Source organism: Leopardus geoffroyi, chromosome C2 (genome assembly GCF_018350155.1).
Source record: "Leopardus geoffroyi isolate Oge1 chromosome C2, O.geoffroyi_Oge1_pat1.0, whole genome shotgun sequence".
Lineage (NCBI taxonomy): Eukaryota > Metazoa > Chordata > Mammalia > Carnivora > Felidae > Leopardus > Leopardus geoffroyi.
This window is the reverse complement of record NC_059333.1, coordinates 7,397,250-7,423,551: the sequence shown is the minus strand read 5'-3', so window position 1 is coordinate 7,423,551 and position 26,302 is coordinate 7,397,250. Positions and strand designations below refer to the sequence as shown.

At 44.4% G+C, this 26,302-nt stretch overlaps 1 protein-coding gene across 3 annotated transcripts in view; it reads left to right on the top strand.

The window, feature by feature from the left end:
• The first annotated feature begins 2,686 nt into the window (after positions 1 to 2,686).
• Positions 2,687 to 26,302, top strand: part of KCNJ15 (potassium inwardly rectifying channel subfamily J member 15) — a 79,104-nt gene continuing 55,488 nt past the window's right edge. For all 3 annotated transcript variants that reach the window (XM_045501382.1, XM_045501380.1, XM_045501381.1), the window contains exon 1: positions 2,687 to 2,987. The gene's annotated coding sequence lies outside the window, so the exon portion shown is untranslated. The remainder of the gene's footprint in view (positions 2,988 to 26,302) is intronic.

Genomic DNA, 26,302 nt, shown 5'->3' with positions numbered 1-26,302 from the left:
GGTAATTATTTCCTCGAATTTTGCATCTTCCCTATTTTTTCTATTTTCTTTCTGGAACACCTGTAGAACATATGTTACAGTTATTTATCTTCTTACATTTTCCATTTCCTTATGTCTCTGCCGCATTGTTTGTAATTTTCTCATATCTGTCTTCCAGTTCACGAATATTTTCTTCAGCCATATCTCTTCTGTCGTGCTGCCTGCCAATTAAGATTTTAAATTCAGTAATTATATTTTATGTCTCAAATATATAACTTGTTTTTTAAACGGTTTTTTTCTGGGGTGTCTGGGGGGCTCAGTTGGTTAACTCTCCGACTGTGGCTCAGGTCATGATCTCATGGCTCATGGATTCAAGCCCCATGTGGGACTTTGTTCGGACAGTGTGGAGCCTACTTCAGATCCTCTGTCTCCCTCTCTCTCTGACCCTCCTGCATTTTTGCTCACTGGTACTCATGCTGTCTCTCTCTCTCTCTCTCTCTCTCTCCCTCCCTCCCTTCCTCCCTCTCAAAAATAAATAAACATTAAATCTTTTTGTTCCTTTTTACTAGCATTTTTAAACCTATATCTTTCATCATTTTAAACACACTCATTTTATATTCTCTTTCAATTGTTTTCTTATATCCCAGGTAATGGAATTCTAATTTCCTATTTACTATGTGCCTTCTGGCCCTCTTGTGGAGTGTATGATGTCCTTGTATATTTTAATTTTTTTTAATGGGAACTAATCTTCATTGGAGTTTGCTTTCTTTTTTCTTTTTTAAAAAAAATGTTTTAATGTTTATTTATTTTTGAGAGAGAGGGAGAGAGAGACAGAGCAGGACCAGGGGAGGGGCAGAGAGAGCGGGAGATACAGAATCCAGAGCAGGCTCCAGACTCTGAGCTGTCAGCACAGAGCCTGACACGGGGCTTGAATCCATGAACTGTGAGATCATGCCCTGAGCCGAAGTTGGATAGTCAACCAACTCAGCCATCCAGGTGTCCCTGGAATTTCCTTTCTTTCTATGTGGTCTGGGTTGTCAGAGTGTTTCTCAAAAGAGGTTTTGATCTTTGTTTATCTCCTAAGATTCCAGAGGGGCACGCTGGTTTGGAACACGTCTTATGCTTATTTCTTGCCAGGGAATTCCTGGACAAAGTGGGGGGATGCAAATTGGAACCCTAACTTTGTGATAGGAAAGGGCTATGCTACTGGATTCTTAAGGGTATTTCTACCTTTACACCCAAATCCGGGTGGAAGGAGATAGTTGTAACCCTTGCTGTAACCCTGTACTAATGGGTAGGTGATTTTCTGGTCAGCTTTCAGGATCCGGCCCTAATGGGGGATAGTCTCAGTTCCCACTCTTGCTTTGTCTGGCTCCAGGACCTCAATGTCTGTCCCTGTCTGGGTATTGAAACCTTAGCCTCCTACATTTCCAAAACTAAAATCCATTCTACGCCCAACTGCTTTAGCATCAGGTCACGTGCTTCTCGTACCTCTACTCGCGTCTTCTTCTTTCGTTTTAATGCTATGTAGTGTTTTTCAATATTTGCAGCCCAAGGCTTTTCCAGTTATCCAGACTGTCACAGCGCTGGCCACACACCCTGATATTTTAAGACCCACATTTAAAAGCTGACCTACGTTATTATCCAAGCTGATCTCAGGGATGTTTCCTTTGAGTCGACACTCAGAAGAACTAACGTGTTAAAATACGGAACGCATCCTCTTCTGAAAAAATACTTCTAAAAATCAAATTAACATCTCGGGGCGCCCAGGTGGTTCAGCCAGTTAAGCGTTGGACTCTTGGTTTCGGCTCAGGTCATGATCTCACAGTTTCATGAGCCCCAGCGCCACATCAGGCTCTGTGCTGACAGCATGGAACCTGCTTCGGATTCTCTCGGGCTCCCTTGCTCTCTGCCCCTCCCCCACTCACACTGTTTCTGTTTCTCTCAGAATAAATAAACTTAAAACAATGAACATCTCAGGTGTCCCTCTTGATGTTTTAAATGACGAATTACGTATTTGTGTCTCCTAAAGCGTTCATCATGGCCGAGACCTTTATTTTCTTGGAAGCTGTGGGTACAGAACCAGGACACTGTGCCCAGCAAATGCGGTTCCACCAACACCCAGTAGATGGCATAAATACAACCAGGTTCCAGGGAATGGCCTGAGTGTGGCACAGAATCAGAAGGAAGAGAGGAACCATTTATCATTAAAAGGAGAGTTTTGACGGAGAGGTGGGGCTGTCTCAAGTTTGAGACGGTCAGGGAAGCTGATACCTTAACCTCTCCCCAACGACATCGGAAAATGTCTGCCAACACGAATCTATTTAAATTTTGTTCAACTTTCTCAAAAGAAAAACAAGAAAAAAGAGAAAAGAGAAAGGAAAAGTCCGAACAAAAGAAGAGAGGACAAAGACAGGGAGATATCCAAAGTGGGGCAAAGCCTGCGTTTTATGGGACCTTTTCACCAGGTGGTTCTTTCTTTGATGGTAAAACCCTATTTTTTTTTTCTTTGCACACTTGGGTTGATCAAAAGTGACCCTCCCTCTTTTCCCCCCAAAATACAAAACATGAGAAACGAAAAACCATGTTCACTGGGTTTTGCCACAGCATGGACTTTCCTTTTCAGAAAAGGAACTTCAGGCCCTACTGAACTGGCAACCCAATGTTGAGGGAGAGAGAGTCCCGCCCTCGGATTGCCCAATGCGCTGGGTTGTGGTAAGACCAAGGCTTGTCCAATTCCTGTCAACTCCAAGGATGTGGAAGAAATTTCGTGTGAGACAAGCGAGTCTGCGGAGATGTTTAAAACCCAGGACCCTTCACTTAGACGAATCTAAGTTCTCATTCTACGTCACACTCCACACGTAGTGACAGAGAGCCACACGGCCAGGTGAAAGCGCACACACATCCAGCGTGCACACACTCTCCGTGGAAGCCTTCCTCATCCTGTCCTTCCCTCAGCACTGGAGTCCGGGACTTCCCAGAGGAACAGAACAGGACCAGTTGGAGTGGTAAGTGTCCAAGCAGAAAAGGGTGCAGAATGGCTTTTCACAACAGGCAGCTTGGTGGCTGGATGCCTCCTGTTCTCCTAACACGTGGCCAAGATCGTCTGGAGTTTTGGAACTGGAGGCTCACAGCAGGAGAGACCGGGCAGAACTTGAAGGTGAAAAGGCCAGGGTAGGATTTAGTCACAAGAGAGGTTAAAAGGTGTTGCCAAATATTCAGATCAGACTGTGAGTGTCCAGGGAAGGACAGGAGCATGACTTTGGTGCTGTCCATTTCTTTGAATTGTTTAGACTGAAAGAAGTAAGCACAGGATAAGGCGAGAAATCCCTATGAAACAAACGAGCTGGAAAATCCTGGCTGTGCTCCCGGCGGATCTGGGGCAACGTGGAAAGGCGGAACGCAATTCTCAGACCACCTCCCACCCCGCCCCCCATCTTAACGTCCTTTGTAGATGTTCCAGAGGACTCGGTGGTGGGGGCGGGGCGGGGGGAGGTCTTTCATTAGCATAGGGCTCAGTTATGGAAAGACTACATGATTTTGCTGTGGAGGGAAAGTCAGCCAATGTGAGACCTCCGATTTTCATAGCATGAAGTGAGTACATGACAATGGCATTGCTGCTCAGTGGCGAATAATGTGTTTATGAGGATGTGAGCATAAAACCCGGGACGTTTCCCCATCGCGTTGGCTCACGGCTTTCCTTGTTTGCTTCTATTGCTGCAACTCTGGGAGAAAGTGACACGTTCCCTTTTCTTGGTGACTGATTCAACACCCTCTTGTCACATTCATCACACTTTTCTCATTTTTTTTTTTTTTTTTCTCCAGGACTCACAGTTCTGCTTCTGGCCTCTCCTGGGGTTTCAGGATAGTTATTTTTCTCATCCGTTCCTTTTTAGCTTTGTGTGAAGCAGCGGTAGAATCGATCACATGCCTTGTGGCGTCCCTTGGAAATCAACTTTCATGTTTTCCGATCACTGGGCTTTTGGTGGAACTCCTTGAATACCGATTGAGAGGTTCCCTTGGCTAAGTTACCAAAAACAAGTAAATTCAAGTGGAACATTTTAAGTAAAATCTCCACGGAGTCCTGCTTGGTTTTTTTCTTACTCTGCATAGATAGCAATGATATTTATTCTATTACCAATAATAGCATAAAAACAAAGGCATTTCACTTCTCCAGATCCTTTCTTCTTTAAGAAGACTGTCTATTAAATGGGTGGCAAGCAAATTCAACACTTCATTAGACCCTGCTAAATTACAACACCGAGTATGGTAGTTAAATAGAGGCACGGTGCGGGCACTAATCTGTGGCAAGTTATAATTTTGCACCTAGACCATTTTCCTAACTGGATGCCCCTGGAGCTCCAGGACAAAAGTTGAAAGTAGCAAAAACATTCTATTCCTTAGTTTTATTGTAAGAAATAAGGGGCAAGTATGTAAGCTTCTATCAGCCTAACGGATTAATAAAAGCTGAAGTGTTGATTTTGTACAATTACTGCTACTAGGCACTGTATACAGTGGTTCAACCGGGAGCTATTTTGCACCCCCAAGGGATATTGGCCAATGTCTGGAGATAGTTTCGGTTGTCGTAACGGGGGGGAAGGGACGCTGCTGTCTTCTAGTGCGTAGAGGCAAAAGATACCGCTAAACATCCTGGGAGGCACGGGACAAAGGGACACTCCCCAACAACAAATAATGATTTAGCTCAAAATATCACAAGTGGAAACACTGAAAAACGCTACCATAATGACTGATTCCTCCAAGGAAACCAAAACTCATACTGCACGACTGATTTACATGGATTCGACTTTTTAGCACCCTTATTGAGGTGTAATTCACATACCAAAAAAATGCACCTCTTTGGAGAGTGTAATTCAATGACTTCTAGTTTCTTCGGGCTTGTGCAATCACCACAATCAAGTTTACACTTTTCTCACCCTCCAAATGTCACATTTTAATCCACTTTAGTCATTTCGCCCCCACCGTCTCTGCCCCCCAAGCCCTCGACAGCCACAGATATGCCTGCTATCTGTATAGAATTGTCCTTACTGTGCGGCTTTCATACCCACGCAATTATACGAGAGGCCACCTTTTGTGCCTGGTTTCTTTCAGCATCATGTTACCAAGGTTCATACATGTTGTAGCATGTATCAATACTTCATCCCTTTTTATTGACGAATGGTGTGGTGTGTAAATAAACTATATCTCCTTATGCATTCATCAGTAGATGGCATTCAGCTATTTTGAATAGTGTTGCCTGAACATTCACGTACAAGTTTTCGTGGGAATGTATGTTTTCGTTCTCTTGGGCACAGACCCGGGAGTAGAATTACTCGATCATCTACCTCCATGTTTCCCATTTCGGGGAGCAGCCAAACTGTTTTCCGAACCAGTGCAACCACTTTGCATCACTCCTAGTAATGTATGAGGTTCCCATTTCTCCCTTCCGTGTCTTTTTCATTATAATTATCCTCATGGGTGGCAGGTAGCATCTTATTGGGGTTTTGATTTGCATTTCCCTAATGACTAATGACAGCGAGCATCTTTTCAATGTGCTGGTTGACCAGCTGCGTATCTTTGAAGAAATGTCCATTCAGATCAATCAGGAATTTTTTAAAAAAATCTTTATTATTAAGTTGTTAAAAAGACTTTATATAGACGCAAGTCCCTTATCAGGTGTATGATTTGCAAATGTTTTCTCCCATTTTGTGGGTTGGCTTTTCACTCTGTTGCCAGTGTGGTTTACAACTTAAAAGTTTTCAATTTTGATTAGGCTCCAATTTATTTTTTTTCCTTTTATTACTTGTGTTTTTAAAGTCATATTCGTGGCTTTGCCTAACCTGAGGTCGCGAAGGATTGCTTTCATGTTTCCTCTCAGGAGCTGTACAATTTTAGCTCCTACATTTAGCTCTATAGTCTACTGTGAGTTAATTTTTTTGTATAATGTAACGAAGGCATCCAACTTCGTTCTTCCGCAAGCGGGCATCCAGTTGTGCCGGCCTCACTTATTGAGAAGACTTTTCTGTCCCCATTGAATTGCCTTGGCACCCTTGTTGAAATTAATTGTTCACAAATGTGAAAGTTTATTTGGGGCCTCAATTCTATTTTATTGATCTGTCTGTCCTTATGATAGTTCTACATGCTCTTGTTTATTGTAGTTTTGTGATAAGTTTGGAAATCAGGAAGCCTGAGCTGCTCAGCTTTATTCTTTTTCAATCTTGGTTTAGCTATTTGCATCCTTTGGACTTTCATAGAAACTGACAATTTCTGAAAAACAGCTAGCTGAGCTTTTCTTTTTCGTGTTTATTTTTGAGAGAGAGAGAGAGAGCGCATGAGCAGGGGAGGGGCAGAGAGAGAGGGAGACACAGAATCGGAAGCAGGCTCCAGGCTCTGAGCTGTCAGCACAGACCCGGATGCGGGGCTCGAACCCACGGACCGCGAGATCATGACCTGAGCCCAAGTCGGACACTTAACTGACTGGGCCCCCCAGGCACCCCCCCCCAACTGAGATTTTAATAGACATTGCATTGAATCTGTAGATCAGTTTGAAGAAGAATATTGCCATTTTAACAATATTAAGTCTTTCAGTCCACAAACATGAAATGCTTTCTCGTTTATTTTGCTTTCCTTTCATTCCTTTCGACAACTTTTTGCGGTTTTCAGTGTACAGGTCTTACATTACTTTGGTCAAGTTTACTCCCAAACATTTTTGGGATATCGTTATAAATGGAATTGTTTTCTTAATGTCATTTTCAGATTGTTCATTGCTAACATATAGCAAGATAATTGATTTTTGTAAATTGGTCTCATATCCTGCAATCTTGCCGAACTTGTAATTTTTTTTTTTTTTAATTTTTTATTTTATTTTTTTTTTTAAATTTTTTTTTTAACATTTATTTATTTTTGAGACAGAGAGAGACAGAGTGTGAACAGGGGAGGGGCAGAGAGAGAGGGAGACACAGAATCTGAAACAGGCTCCAGGCTCTGAGCTGTCAGCACAGAGCCCGACGCGGGGCTCGAACTCACAGACCGTGAGATCATGACCTGAGCCGAAGTCAGACGCTTAACCAACCGAGCCACCCAGGCGCCCCATGAACTTGTAATTTTTTAGTGGATTCGTTAGGGTTTCCTATAAATAAGACAATGCCATACGCAAATAGAGATAATTTTCCTTCTTCCTTTATAATCTAGATGGATTTTCTTCCTTTTATTTCCCTAATTTCCCAGGCTAGACCTTCCAACATAGTGTTAAATACATGTATCAAGAATGGACATGTTTGGGGCGCCCGGGTGGCTCAGTCGGTTAAGCATCCGATTTCGACTCAGGTCATGATCTCACTGTCCGTGAGTTCAAGCCCCGCCTTGGGCTCTGTGCTGACAGCTCAGAGCCCGGAGCCTGCCTCGGATTCTGCGTCTCCCTCTCTCTCTGTCCGTCCCCCACTCATGCTCTGATTCTCTCTCTCTCTCAAAAATAAATAAACATTTAAAAACATTTTTAAAAAAGAGTGGACATGTTTGTATTGTTCCCCATCTTAGGGAAGAAGCATTCAATCTTTCGTCGTTAAGTATAATGTTGTCTGGATATTTTTGTAGATGTCCTTTACCAGGTTGAAGAGAGTTTATTTTCTTCCTAGTTTGTTGAATATATTTTTTATCATGAATGGGTGTTAGATTTTGTCAAATGCCTTTCCTGTTCTTTTAAAATGATGTGTGGTTTTGTCCTTATTCTATTGATATGGTGTATTACATTAATTGATTGTTGGATGTTAAACCAGCCTTACATTTGGGGGATATATTCAACTTGGTCATAGTGGATAATCCTTTTTATATATTCCTGGATTCAGTTTGCTAGTATTTAGCTGAGGGATTTTTGGGTCTATATTCAGAAAAGATATTGGTCTGTAGTTTGGAGAGTTTTCTTATGATATATTTGTTTGCTTTTCGTGTCTGTGTGATGTTGGCCTCATAGAATGACCTGAAAATCGTTCCTTCCTTTTCTATTCAAATGCTTTGTGAATAGTTGCTATTAATTTATGTTTAAATGTTTGGTCAAATGTAATCATTGAGTCATCTGGGCCTGGGCTTTTCTTTACAAGAAGTTTTTAAGTTAGTAATTTAATCTTTTTACTTATTACATGTCCTTTCCAATTTTGTTTCTTCTTGAGTCTGTTGTAGTAGTTCCTGTCCTTCTTTTAATTTTTTTTAAAATTTTTATTTGAGAGAGAGAGCGAGAGAGAGCATGGAGAGGGGCAAAGGGAAAGAGAGAGAGAGACAATCTTAAGCAGACTCCATGCCCGGTACAGAACCTTGTGTGGGGATTGATCCAATCACCCTGGGATCATGACCTGAGCTGAAATCAAGTCGGATGCTCAACTGACTGAGCCACCGAGGCACCCTCGCGATAGTTTGTGTCTTTCTAAGAACTTGTCCCTGTAATGTGTGTCCATGGCACAGGGCTGTTCATACTATTCCCTTATTATTCTTTTTTTATTTCTATAGATTAGCAGTGATGACTGCTCTGGTCTTTTATTAATGATTTTAATAACTTGAGTTTCCGATTTTTTTCTTGGTCTAGCCAAAGCTTTGTTAATTTCGTTGATCTTTTCAAGGAATAAACTTTTGATTTAATTAATTTCTTCCATGGTCTTTCTGATCTCTGTTTCATTAATTTCTGCTGAAGTTTTTAATATTTACTCCCTACGATTACTTTAGCTTTAGTTTTCTCTTATTTTTCCAGTGTCTTAAGGTGGAAGTTTGGGTTATTGATTTGAGATCATTTTTCCTTTTTAATGTAGGTGTTTATGGATGTGCATTTCCTTAGAACCATTGCTTTACTTGTATCTTATATGTTTTGATATGTTGTGTTTAGTTGTTATTCATCTCAGAGTATTGCCTAATTTCCTTTGTGATGTATTCTTTGGTTATTTAGGAATGTACTGTTTATTTCCACATATTTGCTAATTTCCCAAACTACTTTTTATTATAGATGTCTAGTCTCACTCCATTGTAGTTCAGAGAATATACTTTACATGATTTCAAACCTTTGAAGTTTACTAAGCCTAGCATATGGTCTATCTGGAGAAACGTTCCACGTACACTTGAGAAAAATATCTCAAGTGTATTTTTGTTGAGTAGAGTGGCTTATAAATGTTTGTTTGTTCTTGTTTGTTTGTAGTGCTTTTCAAGTCTTATATCCTTTTAACCTACTTCCTAATTGTTCTATACATTATGGAAAGTGGGATATGGAAATCTTCAGCTGTTATTGTTGAATTGTCTATTTCTTCTTCGATTCTGTCAGTTTTTTGCTTCATCTGTTTTGGGCCACTGTTTTTAGTTGCATATATGTTTTCAACTATATTTTTCTGATCAGTTGATGCTTTCATCATTATAAAATATCCTGTTTATCTCTAGTAACTTTTTTTTGGGGGGGGGCCTTAAAATCTACCTTGCCTGATATTAGTAGTTTCTTTTCTGGTTGCTGTTAGGATGGCATATCTTTTTCCAGCCTTCTGATTTTCAACCTATTTGTTTTGCCTTGTTTTGTTTTGTTTTTAGAGAAAGAGAGAGGGAGAGAAAGCATGCATGCATGCACGTGCGTGAGCTGGGGAGGAGCAGAGGGAGAGGGAGAATCTTAAGCAGGCTCCACACCCAGTGCCTGACAGGGGGCTCGATCTCACAACCGTAAGAACATGACCTGAGTCAAAATCAAGAGTCGGACGCTTAACTGACTGAACCACCCAGGCGCCCCATCAACCTATTTGTATCATTGAATCTAAAGTTCGCATCCTGTCGACAGCGTAGAGCTGAATCATGTTTTCTTCTCCGATCTAACAGTTTCTGCCTTTTGATTAGACTGTTTAATCCTTTCACATCTAATATTGTTATTGTTATGGTTGGATGTGTAGTTTCCATTGGACTTTTTGTTTCTACATATCGCATGTCACATTTCGTGCCTCTGTTTCTCTTCACTACTTTCCTTTGCGTTAAATGCATATTTTTAGCGTAAGACTTTAATTTCTCCAGTGACTTTTTTCCTTTGTTTTTGAGTAATTTTCTTAGGCTTAGAGTAAGTTATTGTCTAGGGTTTATGGTACATGCCTTAACTTATTGAAATCGACTTTAGACATGCTAACTTAATACCAGTGAGATATAGTAACTTTTCTCTTACAAAGCTCCAACCTCTTCCCTTGTTCTGTAATATTATTGTTGTACATATTATTTTCGGTATGTTATAAGCCCAACAGTAAATTGCTGTAATTTTGACTTTATATAATTTCATCTGTTTTAAGGAAGCTAAGATCAGAAAGGACAGAGACTGTATATCTCAAGGCTTTGTTGTGATCGATTTTTTTTTATGCTTCATTTCTTGTTCTCTACATTTGTTCCTGTAGATTCCAGTTACCATCTGGGTAACCATAGCTTTGTTCCTTTCCACCTCCTTTATGCTATCATGGTCATATACATTACATTCATATACGTTATAAGCCCTGAACCATATTTTGACTAAAAGTTCTACACAATATGGTGTGAAGTGGTTAGTTATTGTAGTCCTGGGTTTCATGTAGACCAAAGAGAAATACGCAAATGAAACGACTTATTTTCAGAAAGATATAACAATGGCAAGCTTAAGGGACATCCTGACTTTGTGATCTCTTTGACAGACTGACTAAGGCTGGGTCTAATGATCTCTAATTCATGAAAGAGTACTTCACAACTGGGAACTTGTTTTGAACTGGCCAATGATGCTCTGAAACCCTCACAGCTGCTTCAATGTCTGATTTTCCTGTGGTCATACAGACCCAGCTTGAGTGGTGTCATATTATTATAGAGTTCCTTCTTGCCTATATAAACATTTCAATACATACGAGTTTATGCACAAGAACATCTGCTCTTTTGGAAAGCTGAGTAGTGAGGGACTTGTTTTTGTGATGTTCCATATTTCTGAATTTTAAAATTTGTTCAGCATCCCAAGTCTGACACGTTCAAGAATGAAATGAAAAGCCAGGCTGGCAACAGAGGTGTTTTCTGACTCATGAATAAGCCATCCAGGTAGAGGCAATACCTGTCGGGCAGGTTGGGTGTGTTACTAGATCACTTTCTCCATGCTTCAGCGGAGGGTGATGTCCAGACACCCACATAAAGTAGTTTCCTGCTAAAATCAAGAAATGCTGGGAGTTCAGTTGAGAACTTCGCTTTCCCAAAAAATCAATATGGTCAGTGAACGGTTTCAGTAGATTTAACAGGTTTTTGGACACGGAGACTCTAGTTTGGGTCTTGTCTTTCTTTCTTTCTTTCTTTCTTTCTTTCTTTCTTTCTTTCTCTTTCTCTCTTTCTTTCTTTCTTTCTTTCTTTCTTTCTTTCTTTCTGTTTCTTTCCTTCTTTCTTTCTTTCTTTCTTTCTTTCTTTCTTTCTTTCTGTTTCTTTCTTTCTTCCTTTCTTTGAATGTTTATTTATTTTTGAAGGAGAGAGAGAGTGTGTGTGTGAGCAGGGGAAGGGCAGAGAGAGAGAGGGAGACACAGAATCCGAAGCAGACTCCGGATTCTGCATTGTCAGCACAGAGCCTGATGCGGGGCTCGAACTCATGAGCCGTGAGATCATGACCTGAGCTGAAACTGGACGCTTAACCAACTGAGCCACCCAGGTGCCCCTGGAGCTTTTCTTGAAGTAGTTTAAGAAGTTTCCTCCCTTTTCCTTTTGCCTTTGCTTGTTAGAAAATCTGTCACCAAACTGCTTCAGGTTTTGACTAAACTCTCTCTTCTTTTGCCCAAAGAGATGAGCTGGAATTTGAGCATATTTGTTACTCCTCGAAAAGAAGGTGTAGACGCTCCCACTACAACCCCACGCAGGGCTGTGATGGGAGCCCCGTGAGGGGGATTTGTCCTCCTTCTTCTCTCTGACTGTGTGCTCACTCAACAGCATGAATGTTTAGCATTTTGTCTTTGATGTATGGACTATTAAAAATACTAAGATACGGGGCGCCTGGGTGGCATAGTCGGTTAAGCGTCCGACTTCAGCCAGGTCACGATCTCGCGGTCCGTGAGTTCGAGCCCCGCGTCGGGCTCTGGGCTGATGGCTCAGAGCCTGGAGCCTGTTTCCGATTCTGTGTCTCCCTCTCTCGCTGCCCCTCCCCCGTTCATGCTCTGTCTCTCTCTGTCCCAAAAATAAAATAAATAAACGTTGAAAAAAAAAATACTAAGATACTGAGTACTTACAGCTACTCTAAATAACCGCTTCAAGTCAGCGTCCGTTGGTCTGTGAAGCCCTCTGGAAGTTGTCTGTTAACTTCTACCGACTTTCTCTAGAATAAGTATGTAGTTTTTCTAAACACAGGCCATTTAGACTATGCTAACATTTCTATTCTGCAATTGTGTTGTTACTTCCTTTTGCTTTCCTTTGTACTCATTCATTTCTTCAAAAAATAAATAACTGTGGGGGCACCTGGGTGGCTCAGTCTTTTAAGCATCCTTTGTCGCTCAGGTCATGATCTCATAGTTCGTGGGTTCGAGCCCCGTGTTGGGCTTTGTGCTGACAGCTCAGGGCCTGGAGCCTGTTTTGGATTCTGGGTCTCCCTCTCTTTCTGCCTCTCCCCTGCTCATGCTCTGTCTCTCTCTCTTTCTCAAAAATAAACATTAAAAAATTTTTTTAAATAAAAAATAAAACAAATACCATGTCGTTCCATCAAAGTGCTTGTATGGAAAGGCCACACCATCAGGGGGCCTGCTTCCAGCTCTCCCCACTTTCTGCATTATCTGCTAGGTCAGGATGGGACCTCCTGTTCAGCTTACTGAGGGCAGTGATGGGGGTTTTAGCTTTGGTCAGTTGCCTGTACCTGGCTAACACGATTTCCTTCATCATCGCTTGCACTGGCTTCTAGTGTCAACTTATCCAAATAAAATTCTAATTATATTTGAAGAAGCCCGTTGTCATTCCCTTCATGACTTCTTAGCATCCTTGCGCTCACTCCTCCACCAGGTGTTAAGGGAAGGAAGCCTATATTCTCTTCTCTCTGCACATCTAGCACGTTACCAATGGAAGAATCGTGCTCAGTTAACAGTCCCTTTTCTTCCTGACATGTCGGTTCTCTCAGGCACCTTCGCAGTATCACTTAGATATATGCGTGGCTCCCCACCCAAAACGCTTGGTTCTGAACCTCTCTCCAAATTCTACTGGAGACCAATCTCCGGACCATTTTCCAGCTGTGAAAGCAGGCTCTGTCTGGGAACTTATGTCGGCTCGCTTCTCCCCAAAGGAGTCTGGCCCAGAAAATATCCAGGGACTTCTCTTAGTTGCAGGGACACTGCACTGAGAGTGACTTAGTCCTAGGCGTGTCTCAAGTACTTTGATGTTCACCTGTTCACATCCCGGCACTAAATTCTACTTATGAGGTCAAGACACAACTCAGTCACAGTTCTGTACTTGGAGCTGTCTTGAGCTAGAAGCAGCGGAATAAATTCGGCTTGTTTTTCAAGCCTCGAGAGACCCAGAAGCAGGTGGTGTAGGGATTGGGGGTGGGGGTAACTCACAACGTCACAGGGACCCAGCTTCCCTCTTTCTTTCTACTCAGTACAGGTTTGAGTCTCCACACCGCAAGGGGGCCGGCTGTTATGCCACCAGCAGGAATAGGGAAAAGGTGACGGGTGACATTGACACGGCCAGTTAAGTAAACTCTTGTGAAGATGTCTTCCAGAGGCGGGGGACCCCTTGCCCAAAATTGAGTTCAGGTGTGGATGCTGATACCATACCTGCATCTACCCAGAGGGCATGGAAAGTTTTGCTACTGATATAGTGAGGCTTTATGGGGCGAGCAGGGCGGATCATCCCAAGATGATCCCCAAATATCTTAAGACAGCAGAGAAAGGAGCCTGCCTTGTACTTTATTGAGAGTAGGAGAGGAGGCCAGGGGGAGAGTTGCTACACGTGGGTCGGAGCTTGTGGGGTCGAAACTTTCCACCACCGGCAAAGGAAGGAGCACCCAGGCTTGGTTCTCAGCTTCCTAGATGTGGGGCAAAAGAGGGAGGGAGGTGGGGCTTACAAGCAGTCAGAGATCAGAAATGGAGTCAGACTCTATCACACCGTCTTGTAGTCTCCTGCTTATCTCTCGTAAGCGGCTGAGAAGTGTAGGGTTTAACTGCCACCGAGGAGGCCTGACTGTTCGCGCAGAAAGAGCTCGTGCCAGTGAGTTAGGCAAGTCCCAGCCTCTTCCTTCGTACTGTCCTCACTCAGCAACTATTGCAATAGTCCGTCCTGGTGTTCCTCATTTGGACGTGAAAAGTGATCTTGGCTGTCCATCAAGATCAGTGGCGTTCAGGCGCTCTGCTCATTTTGGGCAGGTGACCGGGTCCAGCGAACTGTAGCAATGTGAGCTTTCCCAGGGCTCAGAAGATCAACAAGGCAACTCGGAGAAGGGGCTAGCACCACCCTTTGGGCCAGAGCAGGACCCACAGTGTGTGCTCGATATAAACACAAGCGTGCGAATGCAGGCATCTTAAAGCTCGATCACGGCGACACCTCTTGTTGTTAATTGCAAAGACAAAACCAACGCACAGTATTAAAAAATCAGCCTAATTCTGACTTTAAACCTGCTTTAAACCTGAGGGAGAAGTCCTCTGAAAGATTATTCATAAAAGGAAGAAATTTTTCCCAGTGGAAGGACAAGAGGACAAAAATAGAATAATTAGATAAAAGTATTTTCCAATACTGTATTGTCCAGGGTTTGGCATGGAAAAACAAGAGTGTAGGAGAAGAACGTTTCTCCCTTGGGCTCTCTAAATCTCTTTACCTATCCTTCCCTTACAAAGCATTTTTGGACTCAGAGCTCACTCCCTGGTTAAAGACAGCCCTGCAATTGGAAGGCAGGTCCCTTGGGAAGGTCTGTAAGTTCAAATCCTACCAGTAGGTTGGCAGCCGTGACAATGGACATCTAGGGTGTTTCTGGATGGAGGTGAACTTGCAGAAATAAGCCATTTCCCACTGAACCATAGAAGCTATGGTGCCCGGCTTGCTGATACAGGAGGAAGAGAAGGTCCATCCACATGGCATGGATGGATGGAGAAGGATTCAGAACTCGTTTTTATTTACTTTATTTTTGCGCATTTTCAATACTTCAAGGAGCCAGATGTTCCTGGAGGCATGTTCACACTTGCCGCTAAGAATTCAACCAGAAATCTCTTTGATGTCACATTTACTTTACAACTTTGATATTTGTAACCAATCCTCAGTTCCCACGAGATTGCTATCTGAACGGCCCAAGGTCACAGAGCCAAGCCAGAAAATACACCAAATTTAATAGCCACCTAGGGCACTTATCCTGCTTCCCCAGAGAACCCATGGGCAACTCACAGGACTCCCTTGGCAGGGAATCTGAACACGGGAGTTCTGAAAAACCTCTTCTGGGTCCTGATTCATTTTAATGTGCCCCACCCCCACCCCCGACCGGCCCCGCCTTTCTTCTTTTGAAGAGCTTCAAACAAAAATAATTTCCACTGTAGCTGGAAAAGTAGAAAAGGTACTTAACTCCAGCCACATTTTTGGTACCCTATAAAAGCTAAATAAAAAACAATGGACGAGGTACTGCATAGATGTGCAAGATCTTGGCAGGCTCATGAGCAAACCAAAGATAGGGGAAAAAAAAAAAAAAAACCCATCAGCTCCTCCAACCTTATCTCAAAATACAAATTAGAGTCACGAGGGAAAGACCAGCACCTCCGCCCAGGGCACAGGAGCATCCCCGGCTTCTCGCCTCACCTTGAAATGGGAACAGCAAACATCCTGTGCATCTGCTTTGCTGTGATGGCCCGACAGCAGAAAAAGGACATTTTTGCCACGACTGTATCATTTCATGCAGGAGTTTGGCTCCCGTCTCCTGATCTTGTCAGCAAAATTGACACTGAAGCGTTAGAACAAGAGTCTCGGTTTACGTATGCTTTCCTATGAGGTGCAAATTTGCACATACAGGCACCAATTTAACTGCCACCCCCTTGCGGGGCTTCGAGTTCTGGGGTCCATTCCCTAGTCTTTCTGCTCGTTATGAACAACTAGATACAGCCCTCGGGTTTACTAGTCATTTCTACCTCCCCTCACCCTTGTAGCTCCAGGGACCACTGTAGTAAAATCCACTTTATCGCAGTGATGGCTGTTTCCCACCCTCTTTTTTGACGACCATCAAGAAACGTAGACTCCCACCACGGCACTGCGGATGGTCAATCTCTTGTGGCCTCTAGACTTTCCAAAGTCGGCAACAAGTTAAAACAATGGGGAGTTCTCAAAGGTCATCGAGACGAGACCGTCTTCAGAGAGCCCGATGGCTGGATCGGAGGCACTCTGTCCAGTTTTCCCGATTGAAAACGGTTAAAAAGTCGCTAGGAAGTTCTGAAATATCAACCGCGGTTATGATAACAAGTTAAGCATTAGCAAGGAAGTTTTTCTTGAGTGTGAGTCTTGATGCGTGGTCTGGGCTTTGCCAGTAATCTTACACCGGTTGTCTGTTTTCCTTTCAGAGGCGGGTGGGAAGTCGTTCCCCAATGCATCTGGGTTGTTGAATATCCATTATGTTACAGGGACCTATTCCTTCTTCCAAAACAATGCTAATTTTTATGGAGTCTAAGTGAAAACAGGAACATTTGCTTTCTTAGGGGTAAAGTTCTTGGAATATGACAAGGAGTGAGTACATTTCTTGACCAAATAGCACTTAACCAGACATTGCTTTCACAATTGACTTCTCTTAAAAGAAAAAAAAAAGATTTATTTCTTTTTAATGTTTATTTATTTTTAGAGAAAGAGAGGAGAGAGAGAGAGAGAGAGAGAGAGAGAGAGAGAGACATAGAATCCAAAGCAGGCTTTAGGCTCCAAGCTGTCAGCCCAGAGCCCGACTCAGGGCTTGAACTCACAAACCATGAGATCATGACCTGAGCCAAAGTCAGAAGCCCAACTGACTGAGCCACCCAGGCGCCCCTCCTGGGGCTTAGTTTCTAGAAAGGCCCACCTCCCATGAAAGGCTTCTGTGGTCAACAGGTGGTACCAGCCATCAGTGTATTACTCACAATAAAAGTGGCACGTGGGCATTATTATTGCTGTTGAATCAAATAAACACACCCCCAAATTGCTAATTTGTTCAAATCATTGAAAGATTCTCTGTGATTTACTGGATTCGATGAGGATGCAAATATAATAATAATAAAAAAAAAAAAAAGCCGGGAGAGACAGCATCATGGAACATATTGTACCTTATTGTAAAATAAAAATAACCTTGGACAGCCCGTGGAATGTGTTCTAACAGCCTAATCAGTTCTTTACTGTGGTTTTCCTGCCGGTCGGGGAGCCCTGCGTCAGAGACTGGATGCCAAGTGACTGGTTTGCGTTTTGGTGAGACGTGTTTTTCTTGCTGAGAATTTTCAGGTCTGCAGTTTCCCTAAGTGCAAGGCAGCTAGGTCACCTTCCTGTGCGCTGGGGCACTGCCTTCGTGCCGGGTGTCTCATCGAAGGCTGGGGTATGGGAGCTCAGGTCACCGGTGGACCCCAGGAACCTACAGCCTCTGTGGCGAGGCCGGCCGTCACCTCCCTGTCCCTGGCGAACGGCAAGGATGGGGGTGACCCACCGGCATTTCCAACGTGTACAAAGGCACTCGCTGTCCAGATCCAGACTCTGTGCTACAAACAGCAAAATTCATGACAATGTGTGCCGTTGAGGCAACTACCTAAGTCAATCTGGGCAAAGCGATATGAGATTTTCACCCTCCGTGGATTATCCTAGGGTTTTTTTAGCCTAAACTTTTCAAGAATGACTTGCTCTTTTCTTTCTTTCGTTTTTAATTTAAAAAAAATGTTATTTCTTTATGAGAGAGAGAGAGAGAGAGAGAGAGAGAGAGAGAGAGAAAACAAGTGGGGGAGGGGCAGAGAGAGAGGGAGACCCAGAATCCCAAGCAGGCTCCAGGCTCCCAGCTGTCAGCGCAGAGCCCGACGCGGGGCTTGAGCTCACGGACCGTGAGATCATGACCTGAGCCGAAGTCGGACACTTAACTGAGCCCCCCAGGCACCCCAAAACCGCTTTCTTCTGTCCAGGGAGGGATTATCCTCAACAGATGCAAGAGTACTGGCTGTCGTGGCTGCCTCCCTCCCTGGGCTCTGGGCACCTCTACCCGACGCTGTGCTCCCAGGTCATCTTGTTTTGTTCAGGCAAGACCCAAATGGTGCATTTTTCATGCTTTTTCTTGGTTCTTTACCCAAACAGAAAACATAGTCAGGGAGCTGGGCCTACTGTGGTTATGAGCTTCCCGGATTGACCCAAAGTTGCTTCTAGATACATGCCGTTCCCTCTGCTACTTCTCTGCTGCTTATTTTTGCCCCACCGACAGCGCTCTGGGGATGCCCGAGCACCAGGGTTTCACACGGGTCTCCACGCAGAAAAGATCCCTGCCCTGCAAACACACGCATGCACACATATGCACACGAACATGCGCCCTTTGAGCCAAACCGAACAAACACCCAGGGCAAGGAGTTTAAAAACGGAGGCCCGTGCAATATTTGTTATCGATGCCCAAGGAGCTTTGTTTCAAATTCTTACCATGCCCGCAAGCTCTGCAAGGTTTCCTCCCCAGCCTGCCCCACGCCTCGCCTACCGCACTGGCACCCTTGTTCCCCCGCACACCCCCCCAAACCCTCCCTTCTCCGGCCTCCCCTCTAGGACTCCACCTGCTCGGCCGATTCCCCCCATCTCAGCGCCAGACGAGCCTCTTCAGTGGCACATGCCCGGCCTCCCGGCCACCTCACTGACCCCCATGACCCCCGTCGTGACTCCCATGACCCCCATGACCCCCATGACTGCCCTCCTTGTCTTCTTTACCTCCCGACGAATGAGGTTTTTGTATGTTTACTTAGAAGCTGATGGTGAAGAGGAAAGAAAGTGGGACTGTGCGGAGGGTCTGCTCTGTTTACTGCTGTCTTCCTAGCTGGTAGGAAGGCGCCTGACCCATCGCACTTGGTTCAACTTGGTGAATGTCAAATAAACAAAGTTGTCAAGCCAAATGGTGCGGTGTACAAGGAGGAAACAAATGGTGGAGGTTCGACTCCCTGCCTCTCCACCCGGCGCTGTGACCTCAGCATGGTCTAGAAAGAGAGAAGGACCCAAGCCTGAGAGTCACCGAGCAAGTCTTTATTTAAGTGACAAATGGCCAACAATGGAAATGTGGCTAAAAGATGGGACATAGTTACGTCTAATTCCGAAGCACTGAACGCCTCTCGCCCTTGTCTGCGCCATCAGTGAGACTTGGGCTAGATTTTTCGGAAGTTAAGATTTTGGATGGGTTTTCAAGCTACAACGTTTGGGGAGTATTTATCTTCTTTCTGACTTTTTCTACTGGGCTGTAATCTTCTGAAGGGCAGGGTTATAAAATGAGCATCTCTTCATTCTCTTATATTCCCAGGACAAACCTTGCGCTTGGAGCTCGATAATTCCTTATTGGAAAGAACCCCTTTATTTCTGGAGACTTCCTGTACTTTTTGTGGCCAGGAAGTCTGTTTCGAACGATACGCTTCATACTGTTTGATCTGTCGAATCGAGGATCGGCAATTTCTTTTTTCCTCAAAAAGACCAGACAGTAAACATTACACATTTTGCGAGCCATACTTCCTTGTCACAATTCTGTCACACCACCGTTTTAGCATGAAAGTAGCCATAAACAATCTCGTACACAAATGGGCATGGCTGCGTTGCAATAAATCTTTATTTATAAAAACAGGTTGTGGGCCGCATTTGACCTTTGGGCTAGAGTTTGCTTTCTCCTGTGCTAGACTATTCTTACCATAAAATAACCATTCCTAAAGTGAACCGTTTGTTTCTCTCGTGTTGAATTGGACGTAAACTATGTGAGATCATTTTCATTTGCATTTCTAGTGTTATTCATTTGTTACTTGAATAAAGACTTGCTCAGTGACTCCCAAGCTTGAGTCTTTCTTTATTCCCTTTTCAGAAGGTATGAAACTTGACCCACTTAAGAAACGTTCCGAGGCACTGCCTTCTTTTTTTTTCTTCCTTTTTCTTTTAAATAATACCTCATTTTTGTGACTATCCTGTTGACACAAACTGAACCTGAGACAAAGCTCCTAGCGCTGGCTCACTAAGCTCTTTGTGGTCAAACTGGTTTCTCACCCACCAGACTCCGGGAGAGAGAAAGAGAGGACTGTACCAGATTAGATGTGTTTTGAGGAGGGATCAATATGTAATATACACCAGACTGTGCCTCCTTCATTCTCCCTGGGTCTAACAACAGCTAATTCCCATATACAAATTGTACACAAGGGAGGACAAAGGGATGGGCTTTGGTCCCTTAGTTGCGACCCTAAAAAGGCCAGGAAAGCAGAGATGCGTTGACATTCCAGGCTTGGTACAGAAACCCAAACGGAACCGAGCCCTAGGAATTGACCGTGGACCACTGCCTTTCCTCGTCTGGTGGTTACCAAAACCCCTCTGCATAGCTGTGCCTTCCACTTTGCCTCTGTCTGATCTGGAACAGATTGGAGATTGTCTGTAGAACTTTTGACTCCCCAGGCCCCCGGGTCTCCAAGTGCCCCCTCTAAAGAGATCTAAGCCCAGCCAAAAAAAAATCTTTATCTCTGCTTCCACCTCATTCTCACACAACCCAGAGTTCAAAATGACCTAGGGAAGTGGGAGAGAGGGAACGTTTTCTTTTGACTCCTGGAAAAGCTGTGTCTTATCCCAGGCCCTGGGGACAATGGCACCGGTGGCTAATGAGACAGTGGGGATTTGTCTTGTAACCTTTAAGGTATTTAGTCTGCAGAACTAATGGGAACCAGTAGGTATTCCAGACTGAGAACAGCCTCTTTTCTTCTTAAGAAGAGGTCGTCGAAGTCACCAGAGGGCTGGACTGGGAACAGAGCAAAGGGCCAACCAGGGGCTGTGGACACAACCGAAGGCAGATGACCGCATGGACACGGTGGGTCCAAGATGCTCTCTTCAGGATGGGGAAAGGTACAGCCAGCCCTCTCTGTGGCCACGGAAGGGGTTCTCAGCCTTGGTTTCAAACCCATCATCTCAGGATGGGAAACACAATATTGACGTCCAGGCCTCACCCCAGACTAACTAAATCACAATCCCTTGGCTGTTTACAAAGTTTCTCTGGGTGATTCTAATGTGTAGTTGGGGTTGGGGAACACCATTCCACTTCATGACTGTCACAGTGCTGAAAACACTATCGGAAGGAAGTTACTAAAGGTTACCAGTCTCCCCACCGGTCCCTCCCTTGAGATCCTCCTCATCTGAAACTAGGCTGTGAGGTCACCTTGTAAATGATTCCACTTATATATTCTTTTCCAAAGATGAAGGAGGGGGCATCTGGGTAGCTCAAGTTGGTTAAGAGCCTGACTCTTGATTTCAGCTCAGGTCATGATCTCACCGTTCGTGAGTTTGAACCCCGTGTCAGTTTCTGCACTGATAGCGTAAAGCCTGTTTGGGATTCTCTCTCCCCCCCCCCCAACACACAAAGTAAATAAATAAACTTAAAAAATAAGGGCACCTGGGTGGCTCAGTAGGTTAAGCATCTGACTTCAGCTGAGGTCATGATCTCAGGGTCAGTGGGTTTGAGCCCCGCGTCGGGCTCTGTGCTGATGGCTCGGAGCCTGGAGCCTGCTTCGGATTCTGCGTCTCCCTCTCTCTCTGCCCCGTCCCCGCTGGTGCTCTGTCTGTCTGGCTGTCTGTTTCTGTCTCAAAAATAAACCATAAAAAAATAAATAAAATAAAGCTTAAAAGATGAAGGATGTCTACAACTAGAAATCAAACGGGACTCCAGTCTGATGTCATGTGTTCAGTTTTGGCCATTTCTGTTCTTCATGGTGTGACCTGTTACTGCAGCTCAGTTAACCCCGAGGTGACCCACATGGGTGGCTATAAAATACAGTGATTCAGAGTGTGAGCTTGGAAGTGAGACCTGGGTTTGAATGCCTGTGCCTCAAATTACTAGCTCTTTGGTCTTGGGCACATGACTTAACCTAAAGCTCAGTTTTCTCACCTATAAAGTGGAAAGAATAATCCTTATCTCAAAGATTTATTTGCAGAGGGGGGAGGCAGAGAGAGAGGGAGAGAGAGAATCCTAAGCAGGCTCTGCACCATCAGCACGGAATCTGACACAGAGCTTGAACTCACGAACTGTGAGATCATGACCTGAGCCAAAACCAAGAGACAGATGCTTAACACACTGAGCCACCCAGGCACCCCTGATTTGTTAATATGATAGTAAGTGCACTATTAGAATAAATAACTTGATAGATAATAAGAATTAAACAAGGCAGTGGATATAAAACACCCAAATCAAATTCCTGCTCCATGGTAAGACTTCAACCAACAATGGTTTTTATCATTAAAACCAAAATGAATGGTGTGCCTGGGCCAGAGTCTCAATTTCTTTTCTCAAGGGATAATGGTTCAAGAATAAGACTCAAGCCCATGAAGAAACTCTTGATTTTTCTTGAGCAGTGAGCTCACTAAAGTTTTCTTATGTTGCCAAGTACAATCAGATCCAAGGGTATTGGTTACTGTCGGCATACAATGAGGACAAACTTTTGGAGGAAACTTTCTGCAGAATACAGGCCAAATATAAAAATTCCAGGGCTGCCTTTGATTTTCTTTGAATGCACAGAAACTCATGTGAGGGATGAGGATATTTCCATATTCCCTACTATCTGCTGGAGGTTAAGAGATGACGTATAGTAACCTGAAGGGAGTGTTTCTATAATCTTGGTTGAAATGAGTGTTAATCATTTAGGCAAAGTATGAACATCTCCAGTGCTTGATTTCAATTAAAAAAAAAAAAACAAGTAGAAATATACCACAAAGTAAGTAGAGTTCTAACATAATCTTTAGGAGGTAAATTATGTTTCATGTCGCCCTACCTTGTGACCACAATATTGGCTACCTGGCCAATATGGTGTGTGTGTGTGTGTGTGTGTGTGTGTGTGTGTAAGGGCCAAGTATTTACCTAGTTGTCTATCAGACTGGTAGAACCAGTCCTACTCCACGAAATTTCTAGAACTTGCTCTTGACGATAGTATAAATGCGTCTTTGAGAACCAAACTTGAACCTCGTCTTTCTGACAGGAGACATTTTAGATCGGAGGCTATCCTGACCTTCAATTCAAAGAAAAAGAGAAAGTTCCACCAGAAAGTCAGAAAATGAAGGACAGGTGGGTGGATGGATGGGCAGATAGATAGATGATAGATTTAATAAAGCCCTGGAATGAAAAGAAATGCCTGTTATTCTGTACCCCGAAGCTCCCAAGGCCACTCCACACTTAGCCTCCAGGATAGAAAGATGGTATCACTGTTGTCAGGTTGGTGACAGAGTTTTTCTTTTTTTTTGTTTTAATTTTTTTTTTCAACGTTTATTTATTTTTTTGGGGGACAGAGAGAGACAGAGCATGAACGGGGGAGGGGCAGAGAGAGAGGGAGACACAGAATCGGAAACAGGCTCCAGGCTCTGAGCCATCAGCCCAGAGCCCGACGCGGGGCTCGAACTCACGGACCACGAGATCGTGACCTGAGCTGAAGTCGGACGTTTAACCGACTGCGCCACCCAGGCGCCTCGAGTTTTTCTTTTAAAAAATTTTTTTTTCAACGTTTATTTATTTTTGGGACAGAGAGAGACAGAGCATGAACGGTGGAGGGACAGAGAGAGAGGGAGACACAGAATCGGAAACAGGCTCCAGGCTCTGAGCCATCAGCCCAGAGCCCGACGCGGGGCTCGAACTCACGGACCGCGAGATCGTGACCTGGCTGAAGTCGGACGCTTAACCGACTGCGCCACCCAGGCGCCCCTCGAGTTTTTCTTTTAAATAAATGAGTTTTTTAAATGTTTACTTATTTAGAGAGAGTGGGGGAGGGGCAGAGAGAGACAGAGAGAGAGAGGGTGTGAGAGAGAAACCCAAGCAGGCTCTGTGCTGTCAGTACAGAGCCTGACACAGGGTTTGATTCCAAGACCGTGAGATCATGACCTGAGCTGAAATCAGGAGTCGGACCCTCAACCGACTGAGTCACCCAAGTGCCCCCCGCCTTTATTTTAAATGTTTTATTTATTTTTGAGACACAAAGAGAGACAGACCATGAATGGGGCGGGGCAGAGAGAGAGTGAGACACAGAATCCGAAGCAGGCTCCAGGCTCTGAGCTGTCAGCACAGAGGCCAACACGGGACTCGAACCCACGTACCTTGAGATGACCTGAGCTGAAGTCGGATGCTTAACCGACTGAGCCACCCAGGTGCCCCGAGGTGCCCCCTTTTAAAAAATAAACATAACATCACTATCTGGCATTGGGCATCCTGACATTTGTTCATTACAGGTCCTCAGAAAACAAACCTAAAAAGCAGAAAACAATTTTCAAAACTCAAGGTCCAACGACCCTGTTTGCACATAGCAAAGTCGGCCCCTGCGTCTCCCCTGCGTGTTTCATCCCATGCCGGTTTCCCCCCAGGCTTCCCCGTGTGCACCAGGAACACACACACACACACACACACACACACACACACACACGGTTTTGCGTGTACCACGGTAGACAAGCTTTCCACTCCTCTCCGCTCCCCTAACAAAACCAGACGGGACCTTGCTGACGCAGGCTTCCCTCTTAACTGAAATTCCATCTCTGGGACGCAGTGAACTGACCAGCGTCGCTGCTTCCACATTTGGCCCCTGCTGACCCCGCCCAAGTGGTTTCCACACCCCCAGGTTTTCACTGTATACTTACCGCTGGTAGGAGCGCGTTGCCTCACCAGGAACCGTGAACCATCAGCGCACTCCCACCCCGTATCTCTGTTCGCACACATCACCAAGTTAGTTGTATCTGTATTTGATTCAGTATCAGGCAGAGTCAACATGTCAGTAGCAAACAAGAAACCGGAGGGGTGTTTGTGCAATGTCAAATATTGTTTTAGGTTCTATCACCAAGATTGGAGATAGATTGTCAAGCTTGATTTCTGGGAATGCTAATGTCCCATAAAAGTCAAGAAATAATGCTTAACTCAGTGCTATAAACCTTCTAGCTTATCACTGCAATGCAAGGCACTTCAGGAAAACTGGCACGATCAAACTCGTTTCCTAGGAACGAGCTAATTAGGTCCTATTTATTCAAGCAGTCTGAACTCTTTGACTACCCAAGTGGTTTTCGATAAAGAAAAAAATTGAGCGATACGCAGAAAACCCTCGGAAGCCCTTAGACCTATGTTGCCGTCCTTGGAAGAAGAAGCAGGACTTCTGGGGAATGAAATCGTTGGAGATATTTTAGGCCGGCTCACGGTCTCTGCGTAAGGACCGGTAAAAACAGCAGATCTTGGAGGAATCCAAGTCTCCCACAATTGAGCTGTCCCACAATTCAAGCAAACACAGAAGAAAAGAGCATCTAGGTATTAGAACGGGGCTTTGCACGGGATCATTAGTGGGGGGTGTGGGTTCAGGCAAAACCAAGCGAGTGTCCTGTCACAGTGGCCAAGCGCCATGGGCAGGAAGAGTGTCTTGGCACCAGCCCCCTTCCCCATGGAACCCTGCTCGCCGGGGTCCCCTGACAGAGCACTCATGGAACCAGACACATCCCTCACCCTCGTCTAAACTGCGTGAGAACCCAGGAGATAAATTTCCTTCCCTTAGTTCACTAGTGCACAAACAGGCTCAGAGGATTCAGTGAACTTCCCCCCGGTCATGCAGTCAGTACATTCTAGAATCAACTCCATGCCTGTCTGAGACTAAACCTATACGTTCCCCCCAACCCCCCCCCCATTCCAGCATACTGTTTTGCCAGAAAGAAATCATATCACAGTTCAGCATTCCGAGGCAAGGATTACATTTTGGGTTCATTTTTTTTTTCTCTGTTGGTCTCCACACTACGGAGCGAGAGCTGACGGGTGAGATAAGATATACCATTAAACAATTTGAAAAGCAAACCATGACGCTGTTTGCCCAAGAGATCGCTGCGAGTCTAAGCCGATAACCCGAGGGTTCCTGTTGGTGCACATGCTCCACTGGGGGATAAGGGCTATTTATTGACTGATAAACCGTAATGCCGTGCCTTTGGAATCACCGCCGCCTAGTAAGTACACACAGATTTCAGAAGGGAAGTGAGCGAAGGCAAGTGTTCAGTGATTAGCAGAAATTCGACAATGGGAGTAGGGTGACAACTTACAAGTTGTTAGTCAACGCTCGCTCCGGACGGGGGTGGCCACCGTGGTGAACCAAAGCAGTTGGGACACAACAGATGATGGAGATAGAAAATGTTGGGGCACCTGGGTGGCTCAGTAGGTTAAGCGTCCAACTTTGGCTCAGATCATGATCTCACAGCT